The sequence below is a fragment of the Lolium perenne genome, chromosome 6, assembly GCF_019359855.2.
Source record: "Lolium perenne isolate Kyuss_39 chromosome 6, Kyuss_2.0, whole genome shotgun sequence".
NCBI classification, from domain to species: Eukaryota; Viridiplantae; Streptophyta; class Magnoliopsida; order Poales; family Poaceae; genus Lolium; species Lolium perenne.
This window is the reverse complement of record NC_067249.2, coordinates 100,336,939-100,362,051: the sequence shown is the minus strand read 5'-3', so window position 1 is coordinate 100,362,051 and position 25,113 is coordinate 100,336,939. Positions and strand designations below refer to the sequence as shown.

General features: G+C 44.5%; 1 long non-coding RNA gene across 1 annotated transcript; it reads right to left on the bottom strand.

The window, feature by feature from the left end:
• Positions 1 to 3,154: 3,154 nt before the first annotated feature.
• On the bottom strand, positions 3,155 to 6,494 carry LOC127307416 (uncharacterized). The gene is made up of 3 exons (XR_007855539.2): positions 6,049 to 6,494; positions 3,824 to 5,958; positions 3,155 to 3,543 (listed from the first exon to the last, which is right to left on the bottom strand). It is a non-coding gene; the product is annotated as an uncharacterized lncRNA (long non-coding RNA).
• Positions 6,495 to 25,113: the final 18,619 nt, after the last annotated feature.

Here is a 25,113-nt window from a genome sequence, read left to right as displayed (position 1 = left end):
GACGCCCGACAAAAGCCCTCGGAATCCCGAACACGGAGGACGTATACGAGGCATGGGGCCCATTCCGTGGAAAATAGGGTTCCCAGAACGATGACCCGTACGGTTACAGAAGCCGTAAGAGAAAGATGGATCGGGATGCAGATGTTGTGGCGAAGTTGGTAACGGAAATGGATGTGATGAAGAAAACCGTGAGTGTACTAGTCGCCGAAAGAGATGCAGCTCAAGGCGCCGGACATGTCGAAAGATCATCCAATGGATCTCGGAAGCCAGCAGCGGAGAAGAAGCAGCGTGGCTTCCACGTAGGCCTCACCGTCTGGTGCACCGTCGATAGAAATTACTGCAGCTGAGCCTCCGGTGGTCGAAATTATCGCACCGGAGCCTCCACGCTACCCCGTGGACGATATAAAGGAGATGAAAGCATGTCATCTGTATTATCCTATCGGGAACATGTCCATGAAGGTAGCCATCATCGGCGATGCTTTACCACTGGAGCACTCCACCACAACAACCCCATTCAAGATGGCTATGCTCGTGTCACGGTGGAGGAGATAGTCCAAGGGTTTGAGGACCTGGACATTGACATTGCTACACCTCGAAGGGGTGAAAAGACTTGGAGATGTCAAGCGCCAGTTCATTCTATGGCGTAAGAAATTTATCAAGTTTCCGGGCGAGGCGCCAACAAGTCCACCCCCGTACGGTGGTGGTGGTGGCGGTGGCGGTGGCTTGATGGCGGTGGCGGTGGCGGTGACGGTGGCGGTGGCGGTGACGGTGGCGGTGGTGCTTCACCTAATACACCTCATTCACGTCGGCCGACGCCGCCCCCCGATCCTCGTCTCGGCGGGTGATCGACAACGTACCGCCGCCCCAATCCACCTCCGGCGAAGAAGCGTACAGTCCCGGGTTATTAACCCGGACCCTTACGTACCTAAGAAAACAAAGGTACCGGAGGTATCACGAAGCCTCTCCCAGGAGGTCTTGGGAAAGTAGTGCCGAGGAAGTCGAGGCGCGCGGCTGCTGATTTAGAGAAATGGAAGGCGAGCGTCAAGAAGAAAATAGAGGGCGAGCCCAAGCCAGTATATTACGACAAGGAAAAGCAGTGGGCTAAGTCATTTTGAACACACCGTCCCAAGCCGCGAAGAATCTGCTGACGACTATTTACGTGAACTTCGTAGGCAAGCACTCGCGTTCAAGAACAGGAAAGAGTTGGCGGAGAAGAAAGCCTTGAAGGACGAGGCCGAGTCAAAATTAGAAAGGGGGAAAGAAGTTGCCCAGCTCGGGGAACAAAGTAAACAATCGATCGCCCCGCTCATAGTGCAAGCCGCCGATCCGGATGCCCCGATATCATAGCAGCTGCGGCAGCACATGGATTGATCGTAACGAAGTGCCGAGAACAAGCGGCCGAGTTAGGTATCACTCTTCGTGCAATCGCTAGGCCTTGATGAGGCGCCAATGAAGGACGTAGTATTTACATATGTGAAGAATGGCCCTCTCGTCGAGCCTGCGCAGGAAGAGGATCTACCTCGACAAATGCTAGGTCTGCTAAATTGGTACAAGGGTTACATAAAACATAAAAACGCCAAAGAGTATATCTATGCGGAAGTTAGATATGAGCATCACTTCAAACATTACTGGGTACAAATTCCTCCGAGTGAATTGTTCCAATTGTTCAATCTGCGCGACCTCGACAAATCTATCATCATTGCTACGTTACGTAAGTGATTTATTAATTTCTACCCCATCTCGTTCATTGCCGGCCTGCACTATATATATATATATATATTGTCCTAACTATCTTGTTGTGTACGCTATATATTATGCAGAATGAAGAAGCGGGAAATGCGAATAAGGAACATCCATGATGTTGGGTTCATTGACCCACACATCGTTAATTCATATATGTTAGAACACCACCCCGCCGACGTGGAGGATGACCTGTGGCGGTTTATTAGAAAACAGCAAAGAAAAGTGATATTCTATTTCCTTACCATTTTGGGTGAGTGTTTCTGTCTTGAGCACATTCTCTTTTGTTTATGGTATGTGGCTAATCGATGAGTTATGCATGATCGTGCATGTATCGTGTCCGCAGGTTCCACCGGATTCTTATGGTAATTAAAGTTCAGACCTCCTCAGTTCTCGTCCACGACTCTCTGAATATGGATCCGGCGATTTGGGGCGACATGAGAAAAATGATGCAAAAGTAATTATTTTCATTCATTTGCGCTCTATATCGATCGGCCTATTTCTTTCATCATTTCCTAATATCAAGTAACTAATTAATAACTCTCTTGTTTATTTAATTTTCTTTGCCTCGTAGGGTTTGGAGACGGTTCGTAGATACCAAGGTCGGTGAATTCAAAAAGGAGCTACATTTTAAAATGGCAAAGTGCGGACGACCGGGGATATTCAGCCACCGGGGACCAATCTATGTGGATACTATGTTTGTGAGAGGATCCGGAGATACCGCAATGAGCGGGACCAGACGTGTGAGAACAACATCCTGAGGAATAACCTCCGGAAGACGCTTAGTCCAGAAGCTCGCTTCCGACCACTTCAAGAGGAACTAGCTGGATGGTTGGCGAGGGAAGTCATCGATCCTAGAGGAGAACACTATTACGATGACGTAGAACTTTATATGCACCAGAATTTGTAACTAACTTGTTCAAAATTGTATATGGTCATCCGATATTGAATATATATTGTATATGGTCATCCGATATTGAATATATATTGTATATTCCTCTTGAATTCTTTTTGGTTCTAATTTCAAATTTGTTTGAAATTGTACATTCATATGCATGTATGTATACAGTACCGTAGAATATGTGAAACTCCTTCAAAATTAAAACCCAAAAGAAATAAAACAATACAAATTAAAAAGAAACCAGATTTAGGGGGAGGGGGGCTAAAACCCTAAACCCTGCGGAGGCCTTTAGTCGCGGTTGGCCAGAAGAACCGCGACTAAAGGTCCTCCGCCCTGGCGCTCCCCTGCGGCCCACGTGGACGGGCCTTTAGTCGCGGTTCGTAAGGAACCGCGACTAAAGGGGGGGGCCTTTAGTCGCGCTGCTTTGGTCGCGGTTGCGCCACCGCGACTAATGGCAGTTGCCAACCGCGACCAAAGCCTGTTTTTCCACCAGTGGCTGTAAGGCTAGGAAGTACAAATAAGTCAAAATATCCATACAAAGTTCTGTGTGAATGAATAACAAGAAAAATATCAGATTAAGCAAGGCATACATCTGAACCTCGAAGGGATATTTGACCATCATAATAATATAATCATGAGGTCTATTGCTTCTGGATAAGAAAATTGTGCTTATTTTTGCATGTGAGGTATATAGTAAGGTGTTTTACAACAATAAAACCTCGAAGGGATACTTAGCACAAGAAACATGCATGGTCATACAACAATAAAACCATGAAAAAATGAAATACTACCTCCGGTCGAAATTAATCGACACGAAACAGTACCAACATTTGTGTACTTGATGCCCGAGCCTGCGTCAATCTAATCCGACAGGAGGGAGTATTTCAGACATGACTCACAACCTACATGGGCATCAGGCAAGGGAATAATGTGTCAAGCATAATATACACTCCTTTAATTTGTTTGGTCATAAAAAATATCTGCCAACAAATATCAGCTCTGGCGCTCTCACTTCCATAAGGTCCATGACAATCATAACTACATAATGGCGGCCAACTTTATCAACATACTTGAGACAGGAAACTAATTACTGATACACATGATTGTGAACATAGGAACCACAAGAATCAATCCATCATTCAAACACAAAATGTTTATAAGAAATCAAGAAGTGGCACTCACTTAATTCTGTAAGGCGACCTATCAGCTTTGTAGGCATAATCTCCTTGAGTTGCTCCTTTACTTCATACTAACCATCTGTGTGAGAAGGGAGAGGTCCTCAAACATGATCGCTCTGATATACACATCCGCTAGTTAGCAATTCATCAAACGCAAAAAATGGTTAAAGGGATGTAACCATGTGCGCAATAAGAAACTAACAACATATACAGTGCACTTACACTTATATGATCATTTAGTATCTTAATTAAGCCGCAGCTTTAGGAGAAATAGTTTGTTGGTAGTTTTGCACAAAGTTGATTAGTCAAGAAACGAAGAAAATAAGACACCGAGAGAGTGAGCATTGTGCTATGTCATCATAGTTGCTAATATACTCCGATGCTATTTTCTAAGACACCAAGCATAATTTTGTGCATCGTGCTTCAAACAGAATAAATTAATCAGAGATCAGTAGAGAGTCAACTGTGAGTGAACAAACTAAAACAACCATCATTACATGCTCCCAGCATAAAGTTGTCGACAGCTCTCCTAATAGATATGGTATAACTGAACATATATAGGAACCAAATGAATGCCAGAGCAGTTGGTACCCAGAGCTTGGTGAGCACGGTGAATAACATCTATATTAAAAAAAAGTGTATCAAACAAAATAAATATATGGATCTATTGTTCTGCATCAAAGAGACCTTTTACAAGAATATCAGGGCTGTAAGAAATGTGATGAGCGGAGATACTGGTATCATGTGTAGATCAAGCTTAATAAAATATAAGAGCTCACAGATGAATTAATCATACACACATTCCAACATTTACGTAGCACAACAATGGAGATTATATTTCCAAGCATTCTTGGAAATAGAGTGAAGAGACACCTGTGAGAATTTAAATTAAAGAAGATCTTAAGAATCAGGCCCTTGCAGCAGATTCTAAAGAAGCATAATGAGAAAAATAATGGTGCTAATATTTATAGGCAATCCAAATGATAGATCAACTTAAAAGGTCAATTTAAATGGGCGAATCTAAATGATAAATCACACAAAAGTTACCATTTACTGTTGTCTTTGAGTCTTGTAAGATGGAGGTAAACATCACTGCATATCTTCAAAGAGTCGCTTTATGGCTTGTTCCATGAGTTGTGACACTGGAAGAGCTTACATTGTAGAAAGAAGAAGAAATCAAGACCAGTAACAATTCGAATTCACGAATCGGATTTTTTCATTCTACCAAATATAAGACATTGTACTCCAATCCAACTTGGTTGGGAGGTTACTTAATTTTATTGCGGGTAGCTGCATAAATATCATTACAATGCATGTACACCAGTGCACCACACTATGTATAGAAGGCTACCATCCTACCAGATGCACATGCAATACACCCGTGAAGCAACAAAAGCACAAGTTGTGTAGTACACACTAAACAGGACAGAACAGCCAGTCTAGGCTGAATGCACTGAAGAAGGCAGTGCTGCAGCCACCCCAGTAGGTACCAACGGCAAGCATATAAGGAATAAACATAAATCCAAAGCGGTAAAAAACAGAACTACAACAACACTATAATACAAAGGTCTGGTCTGCAAAATTAACTGCACTATAGCACTTGAAGTGTTACAACAAGCACCAATGAAGAGGCACCAACTACGAAAAGTGTATTTGGCACATGAGCACCAGTGCTCCTGATTTTTAAAAATCATATTTTTGGATTTCAAAAAATATGAAATTAAATACCCACACACATATATACATTTTGAAGGTACGGTAGAAATTTTAGAGAAAAATATGTTATATTTTAAGCTATACAAAAAAGACAAATTTCTGACAAATATATACATCTATACGTAGCCACAAATTTGTTTTTTTCCTGTAGCTCAAAATATAATGTAATTTCTACCGAAATTTTTCATAAATATTCAGAACATGTGTATGTATTTTTGGAATAAATGTGATGATTTTTTGGATCGCAGAAATACAGTTTTTAAATATTTTGAAAAACTGGTGCTCATGTGCACCAAATTTGCTTCCCACCAATTATCAACTATGGAGGGACCAGAGGCATATCCTCCTCATCATCAATCACAACGGCCTCATTACCAAAAACAACGGGGCAAAGTTTGGTACAGAATCATCCTTCCCGGACATCTGAATAACAATTCATGGTCAGACATGCAGTACAAACAGTTGGGAACATATGAACAGAGACAGAGAAGATTAACAATAGATTGTACTAACCTTGCGCTGATGGTGGTGGTCTGGTCGCTAGATCCTCCTCCTGGTTGGCCCTAGCCTACAGAGTGCTGATCTTGCCCGCTCGACTACACGTGGCGGCGTGCACCTCCGAGCAGGAACGCCATAACAAAGATGGGAGAGGAGATCGAGAGGCGAGATGCGTGCCGGCCTACCTGGGAAGGACCACCGGAGCGGGGGCGCAATCCGCCGCAGTCCCGCCTAGAGTTAGGCCTGGAATTGGGGGTGGTGCCATCAGGACTTCAGGGGGGATTTGGAGTATGGAGATGCCCAGATGTGCGACCTCGCCCAGCCAGAACATGAGTGACGGGAGTAGCAATTTCCTTACGCGGTAGTTTTGGCAATTCACATCAATTTTGCGCGGAATCGCCGGGGGTGGGATGATGGATGAAAGGAACGGGAGCTGATGAAAGAAAGCGGGACGAGAACGGTTTGACGAAACGGACCATGTATCGGGCTGACGACGGAACCTCTTCCCCTTTTTTAAGTAGGAGAGATTCGTCGCCAGGCTGGGAGAAAAGGCGTTACCGTTCTACGCTTTAATCAAGCAAGGAGCGAAGTTCCAGTGGAGCGAAGAAGCAGATAGAGCCTTCGAGAATCTTAAACGCACAATTTCGACACCACCAATCTTGGTGGCGCCGAAAGAGAAGGAACCCCTCCTGTTATACATTGCAGCCACACCTCAGGTGGTCAGCACGGCGCTAGTTGTCGAAAGAGAGGAAGAAGGAAAACTCCATGGAGTGCAGAGGCCGGTATATTTCATCAGTGAAGTTTTATCGCCTTCAAAACAGCGGTACCCGCAGTACCAGAAGCTAGCATATGGAGTGTTCACAACCGCAAGAAAATTGCAGCACTATTTTTCGGCACACCCGATAATAGTGGTCAATGAAGCACCTCTATCAAATATACTAAACAATCCAGAAGCTACAGGTCGTGTCTCCCTTTGGGGAATAGAACTTTCTCCTCGGGACATCACATATGAAAAAACAAAAGCAATAAAATCGCAAATTCTGCCAGATTTCATCGCAGAGTGGATGGAGCTGCAAAACACAGGACCCCCGGATTTATCGAGAACTTGGACCATGAACTTTGGTGGGTCCAAGCGGGTAGAAGGAGCTGGAGTTGGCGTGATACTTGTATCACCTGAAGGCGACAAACTGAAGTATGTCCTACGGATGACGTTCCCAAACGCATCTAACAATGAAGCAGAATATGAAGCTCTTATACACGGGATGAAGATGGCGAAAGCTTGTGGTGCAACTCGATTAAAAATCTTTGGCGACTCACAATTGGTGGCTCAGCAAGTCATGAACCAATGTGATGCAGTCAATGATAGCATGGTAGCATACAAGGAAGTGTACAATGAGCTCGAGAAGTTATTTGATGGATGCGAAGTAAATCACATCAGCATGCTGAGCAACGATGAAGCAGATGTTCTTGCAAACATCGGGTCGCAGTGCCTCGCAATTCCACCAGGTGTGTTTTGGGAAGAGATAACTGAGAGATCCACAAAACCAAAGAAGGCACAGAAGAAGCAGAAGGAAGATAAAACATCGACGACTCCCAAGGAAGCACCAGAAGAAGAAGAGGACCAGGAGCTAGTGATGATGGTGCAGGTCCCATGGATGCAAGCATACATATCATACATCTTAAGGAAAGAAATACCCGACGACCCAGTTGAAGCAAGGCGGGTTATTCGACGATCCAAAGCCTTTACAGTGGTCAAAGGGGAGTTGTACAAGCACAGTATTTCGGGTGTGTTACAAAGGTGTGTCACACCCGAAGAAGGAAGGATAATCTTGAAGGATGTACACGAGGGAATATGTGGTCATCACGCGAGCAGTCGAGCTATCGCGGCCAAGGTTTTTCGGGCTGGATTTTACTGGTTAACAACAATCGAGGACGCGAAGGAGATAGTACGAACTTGTGACGCGTGCCAGAGATTTGCCGCAAAACCTCACTCTCCGGCAGCGGAACTGATGCCAATACCGCTGTCTTGGCCCTTTGCTCAATGGGGCCTCGATATGGTGGGAAAGTTACACAAAGCCTCGCTAGGAGGATACGAGTATATGCTCGTCGCTGTTGATAAATTCACCAAGTGGATAGAAGCGAAGCCGATAAATTCACCAGATGCAGCGTCAGCAATAAAGTTCGTGAAAAGCATTGTTTTTCGGTTTGGAGTACCTCATAGCATCGTCACGGACAATGGCAGTAACTTCACATCCAAGGAATTCAAGGCATATTGCGCAGAAGTAGGCATCAAATTGCACTTCGCGTCAGTTGGGTACCCGCAAACCAACGGTCAAGTCGAGAAAGCCAATGGTATCATCTGCAACGGCATCAAGAAGCGTTTGTTGGGACCACTGGAAAAAGCTCGACATACTTGGCCAGAAGAATTGCCAAGTGTATTGTGGAGTATTCGAACAACACCAAATACAGTGACACAGGAAACTCCGTTTTTTCTGGTCCATGGAGCTGAGGCAGTACTACCAATAGAAATAGAGCATGACTCCCCAAGAGTTACAGAGTATGATGAAGAAGCTTCCAGAAGAGCATTAGAGGACGATGTCGATGCACTTGATGAAGCTCAAGATGAAGTACTATCACGGGTTACCAAGTACCAGCAAGACTTGAAAAACTACCACAGTCGACGACTGCGGCCAAGGTCTTTTCAGGTCGGAGATCTAGTTCTACGGCTCAATCAACAGAGTACTGAAAAACTCGAGTCGCCATGGCTTGGCCCTTACATCTTCACAGAAGTAATCGAAGGAGGAGCATACAGGATCAAGGACAAGAAGATGGGGGTTCCCGAGAAAAACCCCTGGAACGTGGCGCAACTCAGGCGGTTCTACGCTTAGAGTCGAAATATAGTCCTCCTTTGTAAAAATACAATGTACTGAAATGCTCGCGAGTTTTCAGACGCACTTTTTTCCTTTTCAGGGCACCGAGTGGGGCTGGAAAGGTTTTTAATGAGGCGGGCTCGCGGTGCTACAATATAGTAAAAGATATTGGTGATATACATCTTTTTTGTCGACAGGCTCGGGGGCTCATAACCCACGACAACAAAATATATAATTTCTCGCAAAATAGTAAATTCATCGAGACGCAAAAAATAGTATGAGCTCCGGCCAAAGGCTCGGGGGCTTCGCAATATAGATTACACTTCACAATATAGACAACTTCATTATCACAAAGAATTCGACAAAAAAATACAGACATAATTTCTCGCAATATAGTATAACTCAGTTAATGCCTAATATACTATCTATGGATAGACCTTTGTTATTTGCAGCAGTTGTCGTATGTTCAGCATAGCTTCCTTTGACAAAGAATTCAAAGTCCATCCAAAGAAGTTCTTCCATCATTTCTTCGGCTACAGGAGTTACAATATCATTGATTTTGTCGATGTTCCTTTTTCGCCTCGACTGCTTGGCCAGGCACTTGGAGACAATCTTCGCCAGGTCTAATTTTCGGTAGCAGATCTGTATCATAATCATGGTGAATCTTGCTCCAGCATACAATTGAGCTCGCACAAAGTTATGGATACGAGGGGCATCCCGAAATTTTTCAATCAGACCAAGAAGGGTGTCGGGTGTCTCGTTCCGAGGAAACATTGTCTTGTAAACAAGGGACAAGGTTCTGGTGCAGAAATCAAGGAATTCACGAACCTGACAGGCGCGGTCTTGAAACCTGACAATCTGTCGGGTATGTTCTGGAGTGGCCCAGAACAAAGAACCATGGTCAAGGGAGAGGTTAACCAGGAGATTTGTCCTTGCGTCTACCCTTTGGTCTTCAGCAGCAGCGTCGAGAAAGGACCTATTTGGCGACAGCACAAGAATTTTAAAAAAGGAAACAGCGGGAAAACAGAAGTTTTGATTTGCAAAAGCATACCTGACATGTCCAAACTGGCTTCATTCATCAACTCGAGCATAAAATTTTCTCGAGTGGTCGCTTTTGCAGCTTCAGAAACGGCGGCTTCCTTGGCAGCTATGGCTTCTTGAGCTTGCTGTAGTGCAACTTTCTCCTTTTCGGATGCCTTTCGAGATTGCTCCATCATCACAAGTGTTTGCTTCTTCGCATACTGAAGCTGCTGACGAAGTTCTTCCAAGACTTGCGCTGAACCCTTACTCGAGGAATCTTCACGAAGCTCATTATTAATAGGCGTTTTCTTCGAGCGGGAGGAAGTAGGAAAAACATCGGAAGGATGAGGAGTTGGAGTATAGTTGTCAAATGTCAACTAAAAAAAAAGGTTCGACATCAATCATCAAGCAAAATAGAATTCCATTGATTTTCAGAATATTTACAAGACATTACAATGGAGGTCGCCCTAACAAACTAGTGGGGTAAGTGTCGCCGAAGCTACTTTGGCGACAGCATCAAAAGGGAAAAAGAAAAAATAAAGAAAGACAAGGTGGTCTACTTGACCTCCGGCTTGGATACGCTTGGAGCAGGAGTTGGTTTGACACCAAGGAAGGCAAGGATCGGCTTTGAGGGAGGCTTGGCAGCTCTAATTAGGGATTGCCACTTTTTCGTCTCCATCTCCTTTATGTCGCCAACTTTAGCCCAGTCGATGTTTTGCTGGCTATCAGCAATCAGAGCGATGGTGCCTTCAACACCAATCTTCAGGCCTTCTTGGCAAAGTTTGAGCCCAAGATCTTCCGGCACATTGAAGCTTTTGGCAAGAGCAGTAAAAGTGTTGGGCTCCTCTTTCTTCGGGAAGAAATAGGGGAAAAGCTTCGACAGACCTGCTTCAGCGTCAGCAAGGCCTTCGCGTGCTTCATCCCCATGGATTTCAAGAAGAGAAAGCGCGTCGATAAGCTGATCGCCTTCAGGATCCTCCACTTCGTATTCTTGATGAGTTCTCCCTGAAAACAAGCAAAGGGTAGCTCGTCAATAAGAACGCTCGAAAAACGTGAAGTAACCCGAAGAAATGCACAAGGATTCGAGCACTTACTAACAAAACGTCGATTCTGCGACTGCAAGCGACTGATTATCACTTTTTCTCGAGCAGCTTGCTCGGTCACTTTGTCGCTTAAAGCAGTTTCTGCGTCATGAAGTCTCTTCCGAAGATCTTCGACAGCAGCAGCATCTGCCTTGGCCTTCTTAGCATCTGCTTGAGCCTTCTTACGAGCCTTTTCACTTTGTTCCAATTTTTGAGCAAGTGCATCAGCACGCTTGTTGGCTTCCACAAGATTTTCTGCCAAAATAGTCAAAACCAGCCAAAATCACGACAAGAAAGGAGCGAGAAGTCATTTGCTAGAAGAAGCAGCAAAATATTACCTTCAGCTTTGTTAGCATGATCACGGTACCCGACGAATTGGGTACCGAAGCGGATGAATTCCTTAATCAAAGGCTGACGAAGAAAGATAGATAAAGAAAGCGTCAATATAGTAAAAAGCTTGGCAGCACAAAGCAAAAAAGAAGCAAACAACAAAAAGTCGATAGCATCGGAAAGTACTTTGCACAAAAAGGAGTAGGGACTTACATCATCCAGAAGAGGAGTCGTGGAGCCACGCAGTTGTAAGGCAGGCTCCGTGATTAATTCAACCCTTGCCCTTTTTGGTGAAGGGGCACGGGGGCTTGCAGGAGGAGTTGGCTGCTCGGTGTTTTGCTGAGGAGGCGAAGATTCATCTCCATCAGCTTGCGCTTTAGAAACAACTAAAGTACGCGACGTACTCGTTTGAGCAGTCACGTCAATAGGTTGCCGCTTCTTCCTCGTCACCACTGCAGTAAATTGGCGACAATATAAGAAGCAAGATAGACAAAAACATCGAGAGAAAAACAACAAGAATCAATAGAGAACTTACGAGCTGACGAGTGCATCATCATATGGATTGAAAGCCGCCTTCCTATCTGAAGGACCAGCTTCTACGGCTTTGGAGGTGCCGAATCTTCAACTTCATCCCTTTTCCTCTTGTTCCTTGGCGAAACAGCGGAAGGAAGGGAGTGTGTCGAGGTAGTGGCCTCGGACTCAGCTTCTTTTTCAGAGGAAGCCGCGGATTTGTAAGAACCTGCGACTTCACTCTCAGGGCGCGAGGTACCTTGGTTGTCATCATCGAAAATGGTACGATCTTCAACTTCTCCACCCTCAGGAAAAGGAGGAAGAGAAGCAAGAACGGGGTGGTTCTGAGAAAAAGAAAGAGTGTCGATAAAAAAGGAAGATATGCAAAAAAGCTGGCAAGATAGTAGTCGACAAATAATAGAACTCGACAAGACAATACAGCGACTAAGAGGAAAAATTACCTCGGGAAGGGGATTGGCGCTACTATATGGCGTAATGCGGCAAGAAGATGGAATAGTATCCTTCTTGCTGAGCGATGAGATTCTTCGGATAAGCTTTTCAAAATCCTTCAAAGGAAGGTCTTTTGAGAGCCTGTCGACGTCTTCTTCACCAGCATACCTCCAGAGGGGATTTTTGCAAGCCTGGAGGGGCTGCACTCTAATCCTAAGGAAATACGCGGTGATCTCAATACCCAACAGTTCCTTGCCGCGGGTATTTTGTAGCTCGTGGATGCGAGTCATTAGCGCTTCTGTCGCCAACTTCTCAGCTTCGGTAGCTTCAGCATCCCAGGAACGGCGGCGAAGGATTTTGGCTCCTCCGTCAAAAGGGGCGATGTTGTCCTCCACTGAGTTGGAGCTTTCTTCATGAACATACTGCCATCTCTTCCGCCAACCTTGGACGGAGTCGGGGAATTTGATGTCAAAGTATTCGACGTCAGAACGAACACAGATAACAACGCCGCCAATGTTGTAGGCGATGTTGTGGGAGCCATTACGGCGGAGGCAGAAGATACGCTTCCACAGAGCCCAATTCGGTTGGACTCCGAGGAAGCACTCACACAGTGTGATAAAAATCGACACGTGGAGGATGGAGTTGGGCATCAGCTGGTGTAGCTGAAGCCCATAGACAAAAAGAAGACCCCGAAGAAATTCGTGGATGGGGGGAGAAAGACCTCCGATAAGATGGTCAACAAAACTGACCCGATACTCGATTGGAGGTGTTGGATAGCTCTCCTCCTTGGGGAAGCGGAGCGCCTTCTCCTTCTTGGTGAACCCTAGCTTCTTCAGCAGGTTCATGTCCTGGTTCGAGATCTTGGATCTCTCCCACTCCAGATCTTCGGCGGCCATCATGGACTCCGGAGTGCTATGCCTGGTCAAACGGGTGCGAGGTGGCATCAATGAGTACGGCGGAGAAGGATGAGAGTGTGGTTGAGCGCTTGATGCACTGGGAGTAATGGAGGATTTTGCAGAGGAGAAGCAGAGGTGCGGCGCGAGTGAAAGGACCAAAGGAGGAAGACGATGTCTTTATATAGAGGTGCGGTGAATCGACGCACCGTTGGATAGAGAAGTTGCGGAATAGACGGTGTACACGTGGACAAGGGGTAAAAAGTAATTTCAGCTAGACGAGAAAGAACAGAAGCTACTGAATGGATCGTAGTGAACAAGAGGGGGGGGTGAATGGCGCTATGGCAAGTTTTAGTCTTTTTCAAGTTTTATGCAACGGAAGGTAAAGGTATGACTTTTAGCAATGGGGGTGATCCTACAATGAATATCGAACGAGTGCAACAAGTAAAGGAATCAACAAGATAATGAGAGTAAGGAGCGAGACAACCGGGGGGGCGCGAGGCGAGTCGAGGTTTGTTTCCCGCAGTTCCTTCCACTAAAGGAAGTACGTCTGCATTGAGGAGGTGCTAGTCTCACACAAGAGACTAGGCGGCCACACCACGAAGGAAGGCCTCACCCTCTTCCTCGAGAGAGCTCCACGGAGGTGCTCTCCCTCTTCCACTAAGGCACCGGTCGAGGCGGTGATTCCTTCACAAGGTTGGGGCGAGCTCCACACACAAGGATGCTCCCAACACCCTATGGATCTAGTACATCACCAAGCTAGACTCCATAGCTGCACACATCCAATGCTCCACCATAGGAACCCATCACCAATGCTCCACCATAGGAACTCTTCCAATGCTCCACCAAAGGAACTCTTCTCCAAGATCCACCAAAGGAACCCTACCAATGCTCCACCAAAGGAACTCTTCTCCAAGATCCACCAAAGGAACCCTACCACCAAGATCCACTAAGGAATAGCTAGTATTTGTGAAATCTCTCTTGGTAGAACTATAGATCGGGGTATCCTCCACCTATCCTCAAAGTTTGGGCAAGATTGGTTGGAGGGGGAAGGAGATCCTCAAGGATTAAGCTCAGCAACAATGGAGGAGAGAGAAGGGGAAGAGATAAAATCGTGTTGGGGAAGAAGGGGCCCTTAAATAGGCTCCTCCAAATCCAACCGTTATGTCCAGATTTGGCCTAAGCGGTACTACCACTTTGGGGTAAGCGGTACTACCGCTCTGAGTTCAAATTCGATCCAGATCTGGTCAAAGGACGCAGAGCGGTACTACCGCCCGAGGTACCGCTCGAGGTACCGCAATAGGGTCCAGACCTTACTGGATCCAGAGCGGTACCAGGGCGGTACCGGAGCGGTACGATCAGAACTCGATTCTGTTACCTAAAGCGGTACCTTGAGCGGTACTACCGCTCGTGAGCGGTACTGCCGCTCCAGGTACCGCAGGGTACCGCAGTTGTGTTCTCGGACGGTGAATCAGCGCAGACTCAGAGCGGTACCGACAGCGGTACCTATAGGGGTAGCGGTACTACCGCTACAGGTACCAGTAGTACCGGCCTGGCTAAATCTGGTTTTCTTCCCTTTTTCTCTCCAACTTTGTTACCTCGCTAAACACACACAAAACCAGAAAACCTATCAACTATGCTTCAGTCTTCCGATCTTGACGCGTCCGGCGAGGTCACCGTGTACTTGCAAATCTAACAATGATACTCAAGACACACGGTGAGATTACTCAAGTGTTGTCATCAAACACACAAAACTTGGGGTGTGAATTTTGCTCTTACAATCTCCCCCTTTTTGGTGTTTGATGACAACACAAGAGTTGACAATAACAAATGATATTATGATGAGAACAATAGATTTGCAAAAACTCGACGGAGCTCCCCCTACACATGTGCATATCATGAATATGTATTTGAATACAAATACACATGTTATAGAGACATCACTCCCCCTAGTTTTTACAAACCAAGCACATATGCAACATAGATAGATGACATGTTCAAGAGGCATATGCACAATATGGAGGCAACATAAGATCATATACGGAGATTTGGGTGAAGTTATCATACCATAGCCTTGAGAATACCCAAACTCACAATAGGATGCCTCCATAGGGTTGTTGATGTAGCCATAAGACAAGATAAGCAACTAGAACCAAACGGCTACAAACAACAAAAGTCTCCATCCACCTAGGAACTTCTCCCCCTTTGGCATCGGAACACCAAAAAGGAGGGTAACGAAACTAGAGAGATGGAGAAAAAGAACATACAACCAAGCTTGCAAAAATCACGAGAAAACAAGCTTGATAGAGGTTCTTAAAACAAGAAGAAGAAAGCAAAGAAGAAAGACAAAACAAGGTCATGAAGAACCGAAAAACCCTCAAAGAGGGGGTGTTGGTGGCCGAAGCCACCGTGTAAGAGTATAGTAGTTGTGAGGTCGCGTAGATGTATCTAGGACTCACGGACTACAACTCAACATGAAGCTCATAAGTCACTTAATTGACAAATAGCAAATGTTTTGGATTTCTTTATGCATTATGGGGGGAGTGATAGCTCAATGGATTTAAACCGCACTCCCCCTATGTCCATGCGTGCCTTTCATCTAGATATGACGGTAAGATTGGTATGTGCACACGACGGTCAAGCAAAGTTCGACGGATCAATGATATTTAGCTCATGCCTCAACTCAATAAAGCGCTTCTCATCCAAGGGCTTCGTGAAGATGTCCGCCAATTGCTCCTTGGTGCCAATATAGGATAGTACAATATCTCCGCGAGCAATGTGGTCCCGGATGAAGTGGTTCCGTATCTCAATGTGCTTCGTCTTGCCATGAAGAACCGGATTGTAGGCGATCTTGATTGCGCTCTCATTGTCACACAAAAGAGGCACCTTGCTATACTCGAGTCCATAATCCCGCAAGGTTTGCTTCATCCATAGGATTTGAGCACAACTACTTGCCGCGGCAATATACTCGGCTTCCGCGGTGGAGACGGAGACACAATTTTGCTTCTTCGAGGACCAACACACCAAAGATCTTCCAAGAAAGTGACATGCTCCGGAGGTAGACTTCCTATCAATCTTGTCGCCTGCCCAATCGGAGTCGGTGAAACCAACCAAAGCAAAGTCCGTGTCCCTTGGGTACCATAGTCCGAAGTGTGGGGTATCAACTAAATATCGAAAGATCCTCTTGACCGCCACAAGGTGGCTTTCCTTCGGACTTGCTTGAAACCGTGCACACATACCAACGCTCAACATTATATCCGGGCGAGAGGCACAAAGGTAGAGAAGCGAACCTATCATCGAACGGTAGAGCTTGGTATCCACCGCCTTGCCGCCCTCGTCAAGAGTGAGTTGACACTTGAGTTGCATTGGAGTTCCAATCCCCTTGGCATCCTTCATATCAAAGCGCTTGAGCATGTCTTGGAGGTACTTCGCTTGATTGATGAAGGTGCCTTGTCGCATTTGCTTGATCTCAAACCCAAGAAAGTACTTGAGTTCACCCGTCATCGACATCTCGAACCTATTTGTCATCAACATAGCAAACTCATCATTGAATTTTGTGTTAGTAGAGCCAAATATGATGTCATCTACATAGAGTTGGCATACGAAAAGCTCCCCATTGACCTTCTTAGTAAAAAGAGTGGGATCGATTTTCCCCACTTCGAAACCACGGTCTTCAAGCAACTCCTTGAGATGCTCATACCAAGCTCTAGGAGCTTGTTTGAGACCATATAGGGCCTTTTTGAGCTTGAAGACATGGTCCGGGAAATGGGGGTCCTCGAACCCCGGGGGTTGCTTCACATATACTTCCTCATGTAGAGGACCATTAAGAAAAGCACTCTTAACATCCATTTGTTGCAACTTAAAGCCATGATGTGAGGCAAAGGCCAAAAGGATACGGATGGACTCGAGCCTTGCAACGGGTGCAAAGGTTTCACCAAAGTCCACGCCTTCGACTTGAGAATAGCCTTGTGCCACCAATCTTGCTTTGTTGCGGATGACCGTGCCACTTTCATCTTGCTTGTTCTTGAAGATCCACTTGGTGCCGATAACATTGCGGCAATGATCGGGTCGCTTCATGAGAGTCCATACATCATTCCTCTTGAAGTTGTTGAGTTCCTCTTGCATTGCATTCAACCAATCGGGATCGTTGAGATCATCATCAACTTTGAGTGGTTCCACCCTAGAGACAAAGGCATGGTGCGCACAAAAGTTTGCAAGTTGCCTCCGAGTGGTGACATTTCTCTTTAGATCACCAATGATGTTTTGCAAGGAATGAGACTTGAGACGCAAGTGTCTTGTAGTAGGATCTTCACGGCGAGTGTCGGCTTGAGGAGATGGTTCTTGTGAGTCCTCTTGGCCTTCATCACGGTTTAGGTCCTCGCCTTGACCTCCATTGTTGTTGAAAGAGGCAACCTTGTCATGAGATCCGGACGGCTCGGGGGTATAGGGAATATCATTGTCCATGAAGATTGTCCCCGAACCACTCGGAGAAGAACTTGAAGCTTGACCTTGGTCACTTGATGTTGGGTGTTGAGGTAGACGAGCTTGCGGTGTATGTTGTTCTTGAGCTTGTTGAGGTGAACTTGGACTTGATTGTTGTTGTAGATGTCGAGGTTGATCTTGAGGTTGAGGTTGAATTTGAGGTTGTTGTAGAGGTTGACTTGCATTTGTTAGATCAACTGAAGAAGCTTGGCCTTGTGGTGTAGATGGCTCCACTTGCGTGGAACTTGGTCCTTCCCCGGTACTCATAGAAGGTAGCGTTTGAGGTAGGCGAATGCCAACACCCATCCTTCCTATGGTATCCGGGGGAATTGCATCTCCTTTCTCACAAGAAGCACTTCGCTCCTCCAAAGATCTATCATCTTCATCGAACGTCACATCACAAGATTCTACAACACGTCCACTTGACTTGTTGAAGACCCTATAGGCGTGAGAATCCGTAGCATAGCCAACGAAGATTCCTTCTTGAGCTCTTGAATCAAACTTGGATAGGCGCGTGTCCTTGACAAGTATGTAGCATTTGCATCCGAAGACCTTGAAGTATGACACATTAGGCTTGTTGCCGGTGAGGATCTCATATGGTGTCTTCTCAAGACCTTTGCGAAGGTAGAGGCGATTAGTAGCATGGCAAGCGGTAGAGATAGCTTCCGCCCAAAAATTGTAGTTGGACTTGTATTCCATCATCATGGTTCGAGCAGCTTCGATCAAGGTTCGATTCTTCCTTTCGGCGACCCCATTTTGTTGGGGAGTATATGGCGTGGAGTATTAGTGTTCGATTCCTTCCTCGTCGAGAAAGTCATCCAATGTGTAGTTCTTGAACTCCATTCCATTGTCGCTCCTTATTACGAGAATCTTGTTGTCGTACTTGCGTTGAACTTGGTTGGCAAACTCCATCATGGTCCGTTGAGTCTCACTCTTGTACTTGAAGAAGAATACCCAACAATAGCGAGAATAGTCATCAACGATGACGAGGCAATACTTCTTTCCTCCAAGACTTTCATGAGATGGTGGACCAAAGAGATCAACGTGTAGGAGCTCCAAGCATCTTGTGGTAGAGATGATGGTCTTGGCCTTGTGAGGAGCTCCATGCATTTTTCCTTGTACGCAAGCCCTACAAACACGATCCTTGCAAAAAGAGACATCTTCTTTTAGTCCGAGAATGTGGCCACCCTTGTGGAGACTTTGCAAAGTCCTCATGTTGACATGGGCTAGTCGGCGATGCCATAACCAACCCTTGTCACCTTTGGCGAATAAGCAAAGAGCGGAAGAAGTTGTCTTTCCGGAGAAATCGACAATATACAAACCATTCTCTACATATCCAACAAAAGCTACATTGAGTGTCTTGCTCCACAAGAGGACCACCATATGTTCATCAAAGAATGTGCATAATCCCATACGAGCAATTTGATGAACGGAGAGTAAGTTGTAGCCAAGGGTCTCGACAAGGAGGACATTCACAAGTGAGATGTCGGGTGTTACCACCACCTTGCCAAGACCCAATACCTTAGAGCACGTGTTGTCGCCATATGAAACGGTAGAGAGAGAGAAGGCACGAGGTCGACAACAATATCCTTGCTTCCGGTCATATGACTTGTGGCTCCACTATCAACCACCCATTTAGCGCCACCGGAAGCATAGTCCTACAAGGAATCAAGTCTTGGATTTAGGTACCCATTTTTCAATGGGTCCTAGCATGTTAGTAACAAGGGGTTTGGGAACCCAAATAGTCCAATCAACATTGTCCTTTTGAGGACCAATAAAGCGAGCACGAATATGTCCATAGTAATCAACAAAAAGAACATGAGAAGGGTTGTTAGATCCGGCGAAACCCGTCGAGGCGGAGTTGGGTACTCCATCCCTTCTTGAGCTAGTGATACGCGTACAACACGCGTCCGTTGGGAACCCCAAGAGGAAGGTGTGATGCGTACAGCGGCAAGTTTTCCCTCAGTATGAAAACAAGGTTTATCGAACCAGTAGGAGCCAAGAAGCACGTTGAAGGTTGATGGCGGCGGGATGTAGTGCGGTGCAACACCAGAGATTCCGGCGCCAACGTGGAACCTGCACAACACAACCAAAGTACTTTGCCCCAACGAAACAGCGAGGTTGTCAATCTCACCGGCTTGCTGTAACAAAGGATTAGATGTATAGTGTGGATGATGATTGTTTGCAGAAAAACGAGAACAAAGTATTGCAGTGGGATTGTATTTCAGTATAGAGAATTGGACCGGGGTCCACAGTTCACTAGAGGTGTCTCTCCCATAAGATAAACAGCATGTTGGGTGAACAAATTACAGTTGGGCAATTGACAAATAAAGAGGGCATGACCATGCACATACATATTATGATGAGTATAGTGAGATTTAATTGGGCATTATGACAAAGTACATAGACCGCTATCCAGCATGCATCTCTGCCTAAAAAGTCCACCTTCAGGTTATCATCCGAACCCCCTCCAGTATTAAGTTGCTAACAACAGACAATTGCATTAAGTATTGCGCGTAATGTAATCAGTAACTACATCCTTGAACATAGCACCAATGTTTTATCCCTAGTGGCAACAACACATCCATAATCTTAGAGATTTCTGTCACTTCCCAGTTCACGGAGACATGAACCCACTATCGAGCATAAATACTCCCTCTTGGAGTTACAAGCATCTACTTGGCCAGAGCATCTACTAGTAACGGAGAGCATGCAAGATCATAAACAACACATAGACATAACTTTGATTATCAACATAACAAGTATTCTCTATTCATAGGATCCCAACAAACGCAACATATAGAATTACAGATAGATGATCTTGATCATGTTAGGCAGCTCACAAGATCCGACAATTAAGCACAATGGGGAGAAGACAACCATCTAGCTACTGCTATGGACCCATAGTCCAGGGGTAGACTACTCACACATCACTCCGGAGGCGACCATGGCGGCGTAGAGTCCTCCGGGAGATGATTCCCCTCTCCGGCAGGGTGCCGGAGGCGATCTCCTGAATCCCCCGAGATGGGATTGGCGGCGGCGGCGTCTCTGGAAGGTTTTCCGTATCGTGGCTCTCGGTACTGGGGGTTTCGCGACGGAGGCTTTAAGTAGGCGGAAGGGCAGGTCAGGGGGCCACACGAGGGGCCCACACTATAGGTCGGCGCGGCCAAGGCCTGGGCCGCGCCGCCCTATGGTTTGGCCACCTCGTGGCCCCACTTCGTCTCCTCTTCGGTCTTCTGGAAGCTTCGTGGCAAAATAGGACCCTGGGCGTTGATTTCGTCCAATTCCGAGAATATTTCCTTACTAGGATTTCTGAAACCAAAAACAGCAGAAAACAGGAACTGGCTCTTCGGCATCTTGTTAATAGGTTAGTTCCAGAAAATGCACGAATATGACATAAAGTGTGCATAAAACATGTAGATAACATCAATAATGTGGCATGGAACACAAGAAATTATCGATACGTCGGAGACGTATCAGCATCCCCAAGCTTAGTTCTGCTCGTCCCGCGCAGGTAAAACGATAACACAGATAATTTACGGAGTGACATGCCATCATAACCTTGATCATACTATTTGTAAAGCATATGTAGTGAATGCAGCGATCAAAACAATGTATATGACATGAGTAAACAAGTGAATCATATAGCAAAGACTTTTCATGAATAGTACATCAAGACAAGCATCAATAAGTCTTGCATAAGAGTTAACTCATAAAGCAATAATTCAAAGTAAAGGTATTGAAGCAACACAAAGGAAGATTAAGTTTCAGCGGTTGCTTTCAACTTGTAACATGTATATCTCATGGATATTGTCAACATAGAGTAATATAATAAGTGCAATATGCAAGTATGTAGGAATCAATGCACAGTTCACACAAGTGTTTTCTTCTTGAGGTGGAGAGAAATAGGTGAACTGACTCAACAATGAAAGTAAAAGAATGGTCCTCCATAGAGGAAAAGCATCGATTGCTATATTTGTGCTAGAGCTTTGATTTTGAAAACATGAAACAATTTTGTCAACGGTAGTAATAAAGCATATGTATCATGTAAATTATATCTTACAAGTTGCAAGCCTCATGCATAGTATACTAATAGTGCCCGCACCTTGTCCTAATTAGCTTGGACTACCGGATCATCGCAATGCACATGTTTTAACCAAGTGTCACAAAGGGGTACCTCTATGCCGCCTGTACAAAGGTCTAAGGAGAAAGCTCGCATTGGATTTCTCGCTATTGATTATTCTCAACTTAGACATCCATACCGGGACAACATAGACAATAGATAATGGACTCCTCTTTTATGCATAAGCATGTAACAACAATTAATAATTTTCTCATATGAGATTGAGGATATTGTCCAAAACTGAAACTTCCACCATGGATCATGGCTTTAGTTAGCGGCCCAATGTTCTTCTCTAACAATATGCATGCTTAACCATAAGGTGGTAGATCTCTCTTACTTCAGACAAGACGAACATGCATAGCAACTCACATGAAATTCAACAAAGAATAGTTGATGGCGTCTCCAGTGAACATGGTTATCGCACAACAAGCAACTTAATAAGAGATAAAGTGCATAAGTACATATTCAATATCACAATAGTTTTTAAGCTATTTGTCCCATGAGCTATATATTGCAAAGGTGAATGATGGAATTTTAAAGGTAGCACTCAAGCAATTTAATTTGGAATGGCGGAGAAATACCATGTAGTAGGTAGGTATGGTGGACACAAATGGCATAGTGGTTGGCTCAAGGATTTTGGATGCATGAGAAGTAATCCCTCTCGATACAAGGTTTAGGCTAGCAAGGCTATTTGAAACAAACACAAGGATGAACCGGTGCAGCAAAACTCACATAAAAGACATATTGTAAACATTATAAGACTCTACACCGTCTTCCTTGTTGTTCAAACTCAATACTAGAAATTATCTAGACCTTAGAGAGACCAAATATGCAAACCAAATTTTAGCATGCTCTATGTATTTCTTCATTAATGGGTGCAAAGTATATGATGCAAGAGCTTAAACATGAGCACAACAATTGCCAAGTATCACATTACCCAAGACATTTATAGCAATTTACTACATGTATCATTTTCCAATTCCAACCATATAACAATTTAACGAAGAAGAAACTTCGCCATGAATACTATGAGTAGAGCCTAAGGACATACTTGTCCATATGCTACAGCGGAGCGTGTCTCTCTCCCATAAAGTGAATGCTAGGATCCATTTATTCAAACAAAACAAAAACAAAAACAAAAACAAACCGACGCTCCAAGAAAAGCATATAAGATGTGATGGAATAAAAATATAGTTTCAGGGGAGGAACCTGATAATGTTGTTGATGAAGAAGGGGATGCCTTGGGCATCCCCAAGCTTAGACGCTTGAGTCTTCTTAGAATATGCAGGGGTGAACCACCGGGGCATCCCCAAGCTTAGAGCTTTCACTCTCCTTGATCATGTTGCATCATACTCCTCTCTTGATCCTTGAAAACTTCCTCCACACCAAACTTAGAACAACTCATTAGAGGATTAGTGGACAATAAAAATTAACATGTTCAGAGGTGACATAATCATTCTTAACACTTATGGACATTGCATAAAGCTACTGGACATTAATGGATCAAAGAAATTCATCCAACATAGCAAAAGAGGCAATGCGAAATAAAAGGCAGAATCTGTCAAAACAGAACAGTTCGTATTGACGAATTTTATCGAGGCACCAGACTTGCTCAAATGAAAATGCTCAAATTGAATGAAAGTTGCGTACATATCTGAGGATCACTCACGTAAATTGGCATAATTTTCTGAGTTACCTACAGAGAAAACAGCCCAGATTCGAGACAGCAAAGAAATCTGTTTCTGTGCAGTAATCCAAATCTAGTATGAACTTTACTATCAACGACTTTACTTGGCACAACAAAACACTAAACTAAGATAAGGAGAGGTTGCTACAGTAGTAAACAACTTCCAAGACACAAAATAAAAACAAAGTACTGTAGTAAAATAACACATGGGTTATCTCCCAAGAAGTTCTTTCTTTATAGCCATTAAGATGGGCTCAGCAGTTTTGATGATGCACTCGCAAGAAATAGTATTTGAAGCAAAAGAGAGCTTCAAGAGGCAAATTCAAAACACATTTAAGTCTAACATGCTTCCTATGAAGAGGAATCTTGTAAATAAACAAGTTCAAGAAGCATAATGCAACAAGCGTAGAAAGATAAAACAAGTGTAGCTTCAAAAATTTCAGCACATAGAGAGGTGTTTTAGTAACATGAAAATTTCTACAACCATATTTTCCTCTCTCATAATAACTTTCAGTAGCATCATGAGCAAAATCAACAATATAACTATCACATAAAGCATTCTTATCATGAGTCTCATGCATAAAATTATTACTCTCCACATAAACATAATCAATTTTATCAGTTGTAGTGGGAGCAAATTCAACAAAGTGGCTATCATCATATATAGGAGGCATATTGTAATCATAAAAGAAAATTTTCTCCTCAATGCTTGGGGGACTAAAAAGATCATGCTCATCAAAGCCAGCTTCCCCAAGCTTAGAATTTTCCATAGCATTAGCAACAATGGTGTTCAAAGCATTCATAGTAATAACATTCCCATTAGCATGCATATAAAGTTCCATGGGTTTTTTAATTCTCTCTTCAAACACATCATGTCCTAATTCAAGATAAAGTTCATAAAGATCTCTCATATTTTTGTTGTTTTCCATTATGCTTAACTAGTGAAATAAAAACATGCATGATATTAAGTAAAGTAAAACAAGTAACTAAATTTTTTTGTGTTTTTGATATAGCAAACAAGATAGCAAATAAAGTAAAACTAGCAACTAATTTTTTTGTGTTTTGATTTAGCGCAGCAAACAAAGTAGTAAATAAAACTAAGCAAGACAAAAACAAAGTAAAGAGATTGGGAAGTGGAGACTCCCCTTGCAGCGTGTCTTGATCTCCCCGGCAACGGCGCCAGAAAAAGAGCTTGATACGCGTACAACACGCGTCCGTTGGGAACCCCAAGAGGAAGGTGTGATGCGTACAGCGGCAAGTTTTCCCTCAGTATGAAACCAAGGTTTATCGAACCAGTAGGAGCCAAGAAGCACGTTGAAGGTTGATGGCGGCGGGATGTAGTGCGGCGCAACACCAGAGATTCCGGCGCCAACGTGGAACCTGCACAACACAACCAAAGTGTAGGATAACGTTGCATAGAAAACAAAAATTTTCCTACCGCGAACACGCAATCCAAGCCAAGATGCAATCTAGAAGACGGTAGCAACGAGGGGGTATCGAGTCTCACCCTTGAAGAGATTCCAAAGCCTACAAGATGAGGCTCTTGTTGCTGCGGTAGACGATCACTTGCCGCTTGCAAAAGCGCGTAGAAGATCTTGATCACGATCGGTTCCGGCGCCACGAACGGGCAGCA